Source organism: Tamandua tetradactyla, chromosome 24, assembly GCF_023851605.1.
Source record: "Tamandua tetradactyla isolate mTamTet1 chromosome 24, mTamTet1.pri, whole genome shotgun sequence".
In the NCBI taxonomy this organism is placed as follows: Eukaryota; Metazoa; Chordata; class Mammalia; order Pilosa; family Myrmecophagidae; genus Tamandua; species Tamandua tetradactyla.
In genome coordinates, this window is record NC_135350.1 from 25,259,966 (window position 1) to 25,273,336 (window position 13,371).

Consider the following 13,371-nt stretch of genomic DNA (forward strand, 5'->3'; position numbering starts at 1 on the left):
GGGTGGCTTGAAGTACAGGGATAATACTGAAACCTCTGTAAATTCATCATGAAAAATGAGTTACCAAGAAATGACAAAACATCTGACGCACATAATGTAAATCATACACAGATGCATATTTTTATAATTTCAATCTATAGACTACCACGTCTTACATCATTCTATAACCTTGGAGTTAGTTGGCTGATTTAAATATATAGAACTTATGGTAGTTTTTTTGACATGGTTTGCCCACTTTCAGTGATGATGTGCATTTTGAAGTTTACCTTCACAATGTCATGAAAGCTTATTTATAGTTATGTATTTGTTTCCAAATGTACTATTTGTTGCCTTATCTCCTATCTATATGATGTTGTTGAGTGGACTTCAGACTTAGAAAAAAATGATATACTACTTACTGTGTGAACATCAGTAAGTCAATCAACCATTCTCAGCCTGTTTTAGCCTCCAACTCCCTCCCCCAGCCCTGTGGCCGACAGCAGTGCTGACTGGACATCTGGCTCCTGGCTCATCTTCTTGGTGCCAGGTTGGGACTTAAAGATCTAGTCATCCAAACACTGGGGATGTTGTGTCTGTACTTTCATCAGCTACTTCAGATTACTGGGGGCTGGTTATGAGAGAGGCCATTATTCAAACCCCACTTTAGCAAAGGCTACAGAGGAATTCTAAAGACAGTAACCTTCCTAAAACTGCAGAAAAAAAGTAAAAGGTCTGCATTGATAGGGCACATGGTAAGTTAAGAAAATTGAGCTGCAAAACTATAGAAATTCCTGGGACAATTTTTGGCCCCCTTCTCACCTCCTCTACCACACGGGTCTGTGCAACATGTGGTTGCCTTGTGGGTTTCTGACGTTGTGCACAGGGAACCAAATGGCCCTTGTGTGCACACTGAGGGTATCTGGGAGACTGAGCCATCAATCCTGACTCTGATAGCCTTCCTAGAGTTTGACGTGAGGGCAGTGAAGCTGTGTGCCAAGAGCTACCACAGTGGGAGAGACAGTTAAGTTGAAAAACGCTTGGGTCAAAGGACTGACTGCATTAAGTCACTGCAAACAGCATCCAGGAGGGGTAGGAACTCTTCAAAATGTAGTAAAGAGAATGTCACCTGTACTCCTATGAGCTATACGGGAGGAATTTCTAGGCATCTATCAAGCACTGGCCCAGGATAAGAGTCAGCCCCAACAGCTCCCACTCCAAGCAAGTTCAGATAAGACCTTGAGAGGAACTTGCACATCCCATTTACCTTGGGCTGATCTGCTTGTTAGGGGGGCTAAGCTGTGAGGGGAACACCAGCCAAAACAGGGACATTTTCAGAGAGTAAAAGAATCTTCTTACCTTGTATTTTTTTTTCTTTTGAATATCTCAGTTATATCTAGTTGGATACAAACTTAATGGATAGCCCAGCAACTTAATTTCAGAGCTGACACCGTAAAATTGTAAATGTACATTGTGCAACAACAGAGTACAAGACAAAGAAACCTGAATTGATAGTCCATCCAAATGAAGAAGATAGTAATCCAGAATCCACCAAAAAAGACCTGATTGCGAGGATGTGGAGAAATACCAAGAATTATTTACTGTTGGTGAGAATGTGAAATGATGCAGCTGCTGTGGAAGACAGTTTGTAAGTTCTTCAGAAAGTTATATATAGAATTACCATATGACGGGGCAATCCCACTTCTAAGTATATGCCCTAAAGACCTCTAAGTGCTCCAATAGATATTTGCACTTCCAATATCCATAGCTGCATTATTCACAATTGCCAAAAGGCTGAGGCAACCCAACTCTCCATTAAGCAATGAATGAATAAATAAAACATTGTATGTAAGTACAACTAAATATTATCCAGCCTGAATAAGGAACGAAGTTTTGATGCACACAACAAAATGGGTGAATCTTGAAGACATCATTCGTAATGTCATAAGCCAGACAGAAAAGGATAAATATTGCATGGTTTCATGAAAATGAAATGATTAGAATAAGTGAACTCATAGAGTCACAATCTAGAATATAGCTTACCAGGGGACAAGGTGTGGTTACAGAATGTGGAGTAATGGTTACTGTACATGGTTTCTACTTGACTTGATTGTAAGTTTTGATAATGAATAGATGGAAATTTTACTACACATATTTTAGCAAAGTAGAGCTGCATGCACAGGACTCAAGGCTTTACCCTCTGCAGGAAGAGGCAACCTGAGGCAGGGCAAGCATCTCTCAGTTGGGACACTGCTGCTAGACTGTGGATATGCAAAGTACAATTGTGTGAATGTAATGAACAGCACTAGATTACATATATGAATGGGATTAAGTGAATTTTTTTTGTTCTATTTATGATTCTAAAATCAAACAGAATGAAAACATAGGGCTGAACAACATAAATAAAAATCTCACTATAAAAGATGGATTATAGTTAATAGTATAATTATTAAAATGTTCTTTCATGAATTTACAAATATACCTCATTGATGCAAGGTGTTAACAATAAGAAGGTATGTTGAAACACTGTATTTTATGCCGGATTTTCCTATAAATCTACATCTCTAATAATAACAGTCTTCATCTTCAATATTCTTAGAAAAAATGGCAATGAAGAGGCAGAAGAAAAATTAACAATTATATCCAAATTTAACAACCGAAGGGGAAAATGTAAATTTTTACCTGGAATTCTGTGATTATGTTGATTGCTACCTGTAATCAGAGATGTATGCCTAATTTTATAAGTTGAGGATGAGTCTGACAGAAGTAAATTGGGGGAGGATATCCTAGGCCCCTCAAGAAGGCACAGACTGTGTTTAGAAAATTGCCAGCATTTAGTCCTGGTGCCCCATAAACCATATGATGAGAAATTTCTGGGCCTAGGTACAATGATTCCTGAATTCCATGCACATGATTTAGATTTTATCCTCTGGGCAATGGGAGGACTCTTAATTTTTTTTTTTTGAGCAAATTAGTAGTATCATCAGATTGTTAACTTTCATACACATTCTTTCAGCACTGGGGGTTGTGCTCTAGAGGTGAGGGAACAAGCACACAGAGTGATGAGGCATTAGCTTAGTAAGGCAGGAGAGAATTCAGTCTGAATGAGAGCAATGTTGATGAGCAAGAAGACCGGTAGATCTATGAGGCATTCTTGGATATGCACAAATTTGATTTAGCACAAAGATCACATGAGTGACATGGACAAGGAGGAGTTGGAGGAAATGAGTCTTATTCTTCTAAGTTTGTCCAAACCACTGGGTCAAGATGATAGATTAATTTACCAATTTGGGAGCTAAATGAGAATGAATATGTTAATCTAAACATAGAAAATGACAAATTTGAAATCACTTTAATATGTTTAAATGAGTTTTCTAAACAAAATATAGAGCCAAGCAATACTTTTTGATGAAATATATAGATTTTGAATCATTCTGACACTGATAATTCTGCATAGTGTAAATCCTGTTTTCCTAACAGTGAAATGCAAAACAAAAGCTCTCAAGAGCAAAGGGTCATTTAAATCCTCCCATCAAATACACCCATGAGAGAACATGATGCAGAACCATTCTTGTCAGGAATAGGTGGGGGATAGAGTCTCCACATACTGAGACAGATACTATCAAGAGTAGTCCAGTAATCAATTTGAGGCACAGGTCACTCGGCATACCAGGTGCTGATTTCTATTCATCAAAGTTCAGTTTATAGTGTTATATCAATTCTCTCAAAGATTCTGTTAGCTACACATATGTTCTAGTTTGCTAGCTGCCAGAATGCAACATATGAGAAATGGAATGGCTTTTAAAAGGGAAATTTCATAAGTTGTTAGTTTACAGTTCTAAGGCTGAAACAATGTCCCAATTAAACCAAGTCTATAGAAACACCCAATCAAAGGCATCCTTGGAAAGGTACCTTGGTCCAAGAAGGCGGATGAAGTTCAAGGTTTCTCTCTCAAGTGAGAAGGCACATGGCGAACATAGTCAGGGCTTCTCTCTCATCTGGAAAGGACATGGCAAAAACGGTGTCAACTGCTTATTTTCTCTCCTGGCTTCTGGTTTCATGAAGTTCCCAGGGATGCACTTTCCTTCTTCATCTCCAAAGTCCTGGTTGGTGGACTCTCTCCTTCGACGTGCTGCAGCATTCTCTGCTCTCTCTGAATCTCTCATTCTCCAAAATGTTTCCTCTTTTATAGGACACCTGAAACTAATCAAGACCTACCCAAATGGGTGGAGACATGCCTCTACCTAATCCATTTTAACAACTACTTTTGATTAAATCACATCTCCAGGGAAAAGATCTAATTACGGTTTCGAACATACAATACTGAATAGGGATTAGGAGAAATAGCTGCCTTTACAAAATGGGATTAAGATTAAAACATGGCTTTTCCAGGATACATACATCAATTCAAACAAGCACAACATACATCCCTCAGTAAATCCTTTCTGGGTAAATAAGTTTGGAAGACTATGTTCTACGTAATAGTGAACTTTGACCACTACCAGGTGTCACTGAAAACCTGGGCATTCATAAATTGTCCAAGGTGAGAGTATTTTAGCTTGGAAGAAGAATTCAGAAGATAGATCGGAATAGTTGCAGGACATCTCATCAAAAAGGATGGGGAAATTCAACTTCCCCACGTAGAATTCTTGATATTCTCACAAGCAGTGCAGACAACCAAAGCTATAGGCTGAGCCCCCAATCTTGGGGTATGTTCATATGAAAATTAACCCTACAAAGGATAGGTCAAGGCTACCTAAAATTAGGGGTAAGTTTCACCCCCCAAGAGAACGTCTTTTCTTGCTCAGATGTGGCCTCTCTCTCCAGCCAACACAACCAGCAAACTCATCACCTTTCCCCTGTCTACAAGGGACTTGATTCCCAGGGGTGTGGACCTTCCTGGCAACATGGGACAGAAATCCTAGAATGAGCTGAGACTCAGAATCAAGGATTGAGAAAACCTTCTCAACCAAAAGGGGGAAGAGAGAAATGGAACAAAATAAAGTGTCAATAGCTGAGAGATTCCAAATAGATTCTAGAGGTTATCCTGGATGTTATTCTTATGCATTAAATAGATATGACATTGTTAGCCAAGATGTAATGAAGAGGCTGGAGGGAACTGCCTGAAAATGTAGAACTGTGTTCCAGTATCCATGTTTCTTAAAGATGATTGTATAATGATATACCTTTTAAAATGTGACTGTGTGATTGTGAACACCTTGTGTCTGATGCTCATTTTATCTACCTTATTAACAGATGAGTAAAACATATGGAATAAAAATAAATAATAGGGGGAACAAATAATAAAATAAATTGATTGAAATGCTAGTGATCAACGAAAGGGAGGGATAAGCGATATGGTATGTACGAATTTTTTTCTGTTTTCTTTTTATGAATAGAAGCAAATGTCCCAAGAAATTATCTTGATGATGAATATGCAACTATGTGTGATATTGTGAATTACTGATTATACATGTAGAAGAGAATGATCAAAAGTTAAGAGTGTTTGAGTTTGGTGTTTTTTTGATATTTAAAAAACTTAAAATTAAAAAAGAGAGACAAAGAAATGCAAATGATCTAAAAAGTAACAGGAGAAGAAAGAGAGATGACACTCAAGGACAAATATTTTCAAAATGAAACTATACTCATCAGGGACAAACACTTCACAGAAGTATGTTGAGAACAAAAACAAAATTTGCTGAGTTTGGCAACAAAATATTAATGGTGACTTTAACAAGAAAAATATGCATGGAGATTTCATTTTGTATTCTAGATGAAATTATATTGCAAGTATTATTTTTCCCTTAATGATTTGTACTTTCCCATTTAATAGTCTAAAATGATGCTGAGATTGCCACAATAGTCTAGAAAATATGGTCACCCACACTATGTCACGCAAAATGTGTTTGAAATAAGATTGTTTTCATCCATTCTTCCTCACTGCCTAATAACATAATGATCATTGATAAATATTTAAGTAATGTATGTATATACAAAGTACATTTTTCATTCCTGAGGAATAAAAAGATGTATGACAAGATAAGTGGTTTCATGGAGATTGCAATCTATTGGGATAACAATCAACTAAGGACTATAGTGGTAAGTATAGAAGATTCTGAGGAGTGTGGGAAAGGGGATCCACGGTTTGGTCTGAGTGACTCTAAGGGGGAGAAAAACTGTGATAAGACATTGAGAAAAATTTAGAACATAAATAAAGTAGAAAAAGTAGGGGCATTTCAGTGATGGAGATGGCAATGGCTAAAATCCTAAGGAAAAAGTGTTCACCCTATTATCTGTGGAACCGTGAGTAAACTTCCTTGAAAAAGGAGACATGATTGACAAGGAGAGTTGCCAGACTTGGGAGAATTTCAGTTCAGGATATTGTTCTTTCCTCCACACAAGACCATAGAGGATGTAGCATATGTGCCTATTCAGAAAATTAACATAAAAGTGAAGGTTTATAAACTGGCTGGGTAGAGTCCAACAAGGAAAAATCCACATCAGTTAAAGAGATATCCAGACCTAACACCAAAATAAAGAGCAAAAAGTCATCAAGTAAGAATCATCAACCTTGGTGCCTGTCACATGAGAAGAGTTGAAGATGTCCATAGTTCTGCAGGTCATTGAAGAATTGAGGAAGAAAACACTATTGACATAGGCACACCATTAAAAGAAAAAATTTTCGAAAAGAAAACAAGTTGGTCAGGTATTCAAAACATGCATTTTTAACAAGACATGGTCATTGAACAGATATCCATCAAGCAACCATGGGACTTCGGGTCTGAGATGTCAGAGGAGATTCTTGATCATTCCAAGCTGGTGTAGCAGGAGAAACTCTGAAATTAAAGTATACATAGGATTAGTTTTCTATCGCTGCATACAAATTACTACAAATTTAGCAGCTTAGAACATTAGCCATTTATTGTCTCACAGTTTCTGCAGGTCAAAGTCCAGGTATGGCTGAACTTGTTCCAAGTTCAGTCTTCTGAGACTTAAATCAAAGTTACCACTGCTCCTTATCTTGGGATTCTCTTCAGAGAATTGAATTCCCTGAAGTTTTATACACAAACCTGATCTGTTGCTGACTATTGATGAGAGGTCAATCTCAGAGCATATATTTGTATTTAAAAAGATATTCCAGCACCCAAATTATCAGCTATGTCAGTAATCATTAATTTCCAAAGCTAAAGGGCAGAGTTGGACAAATGTCATAAAAGTTGAAAAAAGAATTACAGGAGCAAGAGACCAGGGTGAAGTGACAAGGGTCAAAATGTTCATAGTGTGTGAAAGTATGTTGCTTTACTTCCATACTTTTCATGAGATATTTAAATCAAATATCTTAAAGAGGGATATAGAGTTTAACAATATACTGAAAGTATTTTTTGAAATATTGGGCAGACATATTATTAAGAAAGAAAGTTTTCTTAATATGAATATAATAAACAAACATTTAAAAAAATTACCAATAAGCAAAGCCGAGGAACTGAGAGGCAGAAAGCTGGAGCCTGGCGTAGAGGCATGGAGCCCACAGGAGTGCACAGAAGGGAGCTGGGGACAAGGAACTGAGCCAGACCATGTCCCTTGGGCATGCTGCCCTCACCAGCACAGCCCAATGACCAGTGACACATCCCACACCCCATGTACCTGAACCACATCACCTGCTCCCACTTCCCTTGCTCAGGCACCCCGCCCCACCAACCACAGTGCATGTAACTGCCCCACACACTCACCCCAAGTGCAGCCCAACCCACCTCTCCTGTACCCTTTCTGAGCACTTATCCTCCCTCCGTGTTTCCTGCAGGCTACTGCCAGTGTATAAAGGCTGCAGGCACTGACCTCCATTCCCAGGCTACCCTGAACTGTCGCACAGCCTCACTCTGTCCCACCCTCTGCTCTTCCTATCAGTTTATGACTCTCCTAGTCCTGCACATGCCCACTACCCCCAGTCTTGTCCTTCAGCTCTGGTAACTTCAGTTTACAACACACCTAGACACATGCATGCGCTCGGGCCTCCAATCATTTCATTCAGCTCTGGGAACTTCCATTTAGAGCAGTCCTAGAACTGTGTGTGTGTGTACAGCCCTCAGCCACATTTTCTAGCTTTGAAAAACTGCTGACTTGTGCTGCTGGATAACATCTGCCCCCAACCCATGGAGGTAAATGCTGACCTGCTGCCACAGCTCTACACATGCAAACAAAGTGCCCCACACTTTAGACCAGTGCACACCAGGGTTACACCACCCAGACCAGTGTACCCACATAGCTATATCTTCCCTGGTCATGGGCACCCATGTTCACAAGCTGATGCATAACATACCCAACCTGGGCCTATACTTGTCCTGAAACAAATCACTGCACTGAACGCCCACCCAGTATTCTGCTCTATGCAACACAACCATCCTGCAAAACACAAGGCCTTAGACTACAGAAAGAAAACAACTCCCATGTAAATCAATCAAGATATTTACATGTGGTGAAAACAACAGAAGATCACTAAGCATATCACAATGCAGACAGATATTGCCCTGATTAATGACCAAATTATAACACCAGAGGAGATACAAATTTTGGAGCAATTAATCAAAGATGTTCATACAAATATACTTAATAAAACAAGTGGGATGGCAAATCACATAAAGGAGATTAAGAAGTCAGAAGAAGAGCATAAACAGGAATTTGAAACAATAAATAGAAAAATAGCAGATATCATAGAGATTTATGACTCTGCTGGCCAAATAAAAACACCTTAGAGGCATACAGCACCAGATTTGAAGAGACAGAAGAAAGCATAAGCAATATAGAGGACAGGATAACAGACTTCGAAGACTCAGAACAGCAAATGGTAAAAAAGATTGAAAAATTTGAATTGGATCTCAGAAAAATGATAAACAAAACAAAATGCACAAATATAAGAATCACTAGTGTTCCAGAAGGAGAAGAGAGGAGTAAAGTGCTAAGAAGAGTAGTTGAGGACATGATGTGGAGAAACTTCCCAACCCTCATAAAGGATATAAATATACAAGCCAAAGAAACCCAATGAACTCCAAACAGAATAAATCCAAATAGGCCTTCCCCAAGGCACATACTAATTAGTCTGTCAAATGTTGAAGAGAAGCAGAAAAGCCTGAAAGTGACAAGAGAAAAACAGTCTACTACATACAAGGGAGACCAAAAAGGACTGAGCTCTGATTACTCAACTAGCACCATGGAGATGAGAAGACAATGGAATGATATATTCAAGACCCTGAAAGAGAAAAACTTCCAGGCAAGAATTCTGTATCCAGCCAAACAGGCCTTCAAAACTGAGGGAGAGATTATAAGTTCTCACAGACAAATAAGTTCTGAAAGAATTTGTCAAAAAGAGACTGGCGAGACTTCTGGAGAAGATGGCGGATTAGTAAGATGCACGGATCTGAGTTCTCCTCCAGGACAGCTACTAGGGGAGTAGAAACGATACAGAACAGCTCCCAAAGCCATGACAGAGATAAAAAAGACAGCGTACCCCATCCTGGAACGGCTAACTGGCTGAGAGAACCCGCTCTGGTGAGATCGCCAAGGGGCGTGGGCTTCACCGGGCGGGGCGGCAAGCGGCCGGACTCAATCCCTTCCCCCTCCCTGGTCTGGCTGGGAGAATTGGACAGGCGATCCCCTCAAACCACAGCGGCTGGCACCCAAACCACACGTGGACCCCCAAACCAAGTGAGAGAATTGGATTGGAAATCCCCAGGCCGCGGAGAATGGCGACGGGGGGGGGGGCGTTCCAAACCCGTGACTCCCCGGGAACATGCACTCTCCTGGGCGGGCCGCTGCGGCTGGCGCCCTCCTGCCAAGCCTGGCACCCCGGGCCGACTAGGAAAATCGGACGGACGCTTTCCCAGGGCTGCGGCGGCCAGCGACCCTCCCCGCGTTCAGACCCCGGGCCGGCTGGCACTCTTCCAAGCCGCTTCGACTAGCGAACCTCCCGGACGGGAGAGAGTTTTCCAAAGTTAAAGGACCCACAGCACATTTTACTGGTGGGACCCGCAGACAAATGTGTGCCATGAGCGCCACCTACTGGGCAGGATAAGAAAAACAGAACCCAGAGATTTCACAGAAAAATCTTACAACCTGTTGGGTCCAACACCCAGGGTAATCTGACTAAATGCCCAGACGCCAGCAGCAGAAGATAACTGTCCACGCTCAGAAGATTGAGAATATGGACCAGTCAAAGGAACAAACCAATAGTTCAAATGAGATACAAGAGCTGAGACAACTAATGCTGAATATACGAACAGAAATGGAAAACCTCTTCAAAAATGAAATCGATAAATTGAGGGAGGACATGAAGAGGACTTGGGCTGAACATAAAGAAGAAATAGAAAAACTGAAAAAACAAATCACAGAACTTATGGAAGTGAAGGCTATAGTAGAAAAGATGGAAAAAACAATGGATACCTACAATGATAGATTTAAAGAGACAGAAGATAGAATTAGTGATTTGGAGGATGGAACATCTGAATTCCAAAAAGAAACATAAAATATTGTGAAAAGAATGGAAAAATTTGAACAGGGTATCAGGGAACTCAAGGACAATATGAACCGCACAAATATACGTGTTGTGGGTGTCCCAGAAGGAGAAGAGAAGGGAAAAGGAGGAGAAAAACTAATGGAAGAAATTATCACTGAAAATTTCCCAACTCTTATGAAAGACCTAAAATTACAGATCCAAGAAGTGCAGTGCACCCCAAAGAGATTAGACCCAAATAGGCATTCTCCAAGACACTTACTAGTTAGAATGTCAGAGGTCAAAGAGAAAGAGAGGATCTTGAAAGTAGCAAGAGATAAACAATCCATCACATACAAGGGAAACCCAATAAGACTATGTGTAGATTTCTCAGCAGAAACCATGGAAGCTAGAAGACAGTGGGATGATATATTTAAATTACTAAAAGAGAAAAACTGCCAACCAAGACTCCTATATCCAGCAAAATTATCCTTCAAAAATGAGGGAGAAATTAAAACATTCTCAGACAAAAAGTCACTGAGAGAATTTGTGACCAAGAGACCAGCTCTGCAAGAAATACTAAAGGGAGCACTAGAGTCAGATACAAAAAGACAGAAGAGAGAGGTATGGAGAAGAGTGTAGAAAGAGGAAAATCAGATATGATATATATAATACAAAAGGCAAAATGTTAGAGGAAAATATTATCCAAACAGTAATAACACTAAATGTCAATGGACTGAATGCCCCAATCAAAAGACATAGAGTGTCAGAATGGATTAAAAAACAGGATCCTTCTATATGCTGTCTACAGGAAACACATCTTAGACCCAAAGATAAACATAGGTTGAAAGTGAAAGGTTGGGAAAAGATATTTCATGCAAATAACAACCAGGAAAGAGCAGGAGTGGCTACACTAATATCTAACAAATTAGACTTCAAATGTAAAGCAGTTAAAAGAGACAAAGAAGGACACTATATACTAATAAAAGGAACAATTAAACAAGAAGACATAACAATCATAAATATTTATGCACCGAACCAGAATGCCCCAAAATACGTGAGGAATACACTGCAAACACTGAAAAGGGAAATAGACACAAATACCATAATAGTTGGAGACTTCAATTCCCCACTCTCATCAATGGACAGAACATCTGGACAGAGGATCAATAAAGAAATAGAGAATCTGAATATTACTATAAATGAGCTAGACTTAACAGACATTTATAGGACATTACATCCCACAACAGCAGGATACACCTTTTTCTCAAGTGCTCATGGATCATTCTCAAAGATAGACCATATGCTGGGTCACAAAGCAAGTCTCAACAAATTTAAAAAGATTGAAATCATACACAACACTTTCACGGATCATAAAGGAATGAAGTTGGAAATCAATAATAGGCGGAGTGCCAGAAAATTCACAAATACGTGGAGGCTCAACAACACACTCCTAAACAACGACTGGGTCAAAGAAGAAATTGCTAGAGAAATTAGCAAATACCTCGAGCTGAATGAAAATGAAAACACAACATATCAAACCTTATGGGATGCAGCAAAGGCAGTGCTAAGAGGGAAACTTATTGCCCTAAATGCCTATATCAGAAAAGAAGAAAAGGCAAAAATTCAGGAATTAACTATCCATTTGGAAGAACTGGAGAAAGAACAGCAAACTAACCCCAAAGAAAGTAAGAGGAAAGAAATAACAAAGATTACAGCAAAAATAAATGAAATTGAAAACATGAAAACAATAGAGAAAATCAATAAGGCCAGAAGTTGGTTCTATGAGAAAATCAATAAGATTGATGGGCCCTTAGCAAGATTGACAAAAAGAAGAAGAGAGAGGATGCAAATAAATAAGATCAGAAATGGAAGAGGAGACATAACTACTGACTTTACAGAAATAAAGGAGGTAATAACAGGATACTATGAACAACTTTACGCTAATAAATACAACAATTTAGAGGAAATGGACGGGTTCCTGGAAAGACAGGAACAACCAACTTTGACTCAAGAAGACACAGATGACCTCAACAAACCAATCACAAGTAAAGAAATTGAATCAGTCATTCAAAAGCTTCCTAAAAAGAAAAGTCCAGGACCAGACGGCTTCACATTTGAATTCTATCAAACATTCCAGAAAGAATTAGTACCAACTCTCCTCAAACTCTTCAAAAAAATCGAAGCGGAGGGAAAACTACCTAATTCATTCTATGAATCCAACATCACCCTCATACCAAAACCAGGCAAAGATATTACAAAAAAAGAAAACTACAGGCCTTCTCTCTAATGAATATAGATGCAAAAATCCTCAATAAAATTCTAGCAAATCGTATCCAACAACACATTAAAAGAATTATACATCATGACCAAGTAGGATTCATCCCAGGTATGCAAGGATGGTTCAACATAGGAAAATCAAGTAATGTAATACACCACATCAACAAATCAAAGCAGAAAAATCACATGATCATCTCAATTGATGCAGAGAAGGCATTTGACAAGATTCAACATCCTTTCCTGTTGAAAACACTTCAAAGGATAGGAATACAAGGGAACTTCCTTAAAATGATAGAGGGAATATATGAAAAACCCACAGCTAATATCATCCTCAATGGGGAAAAATTGAAAACTTTCTCCCTAAGATCAGGAACAAGACAAGGATGTCCACTATCACCACTATTATTCAACATTGTGTTGGAGGTTCTAGCCAGAGCAATTAGACAATAAAAAGAAATACAAGGCATCAAAATAGGAAAGGAAGAAGTAAAACTATCACTGTTTGCAGACGATATGATACTATACGTCGAAAACCCGGAAAAATCCACAACAAAACTACTAGAGCTAATAAATGAGTACAGCAAAGTAGCAGGTTACAAGATCAACATTCAAAAATCTGTAGCATTTCTATA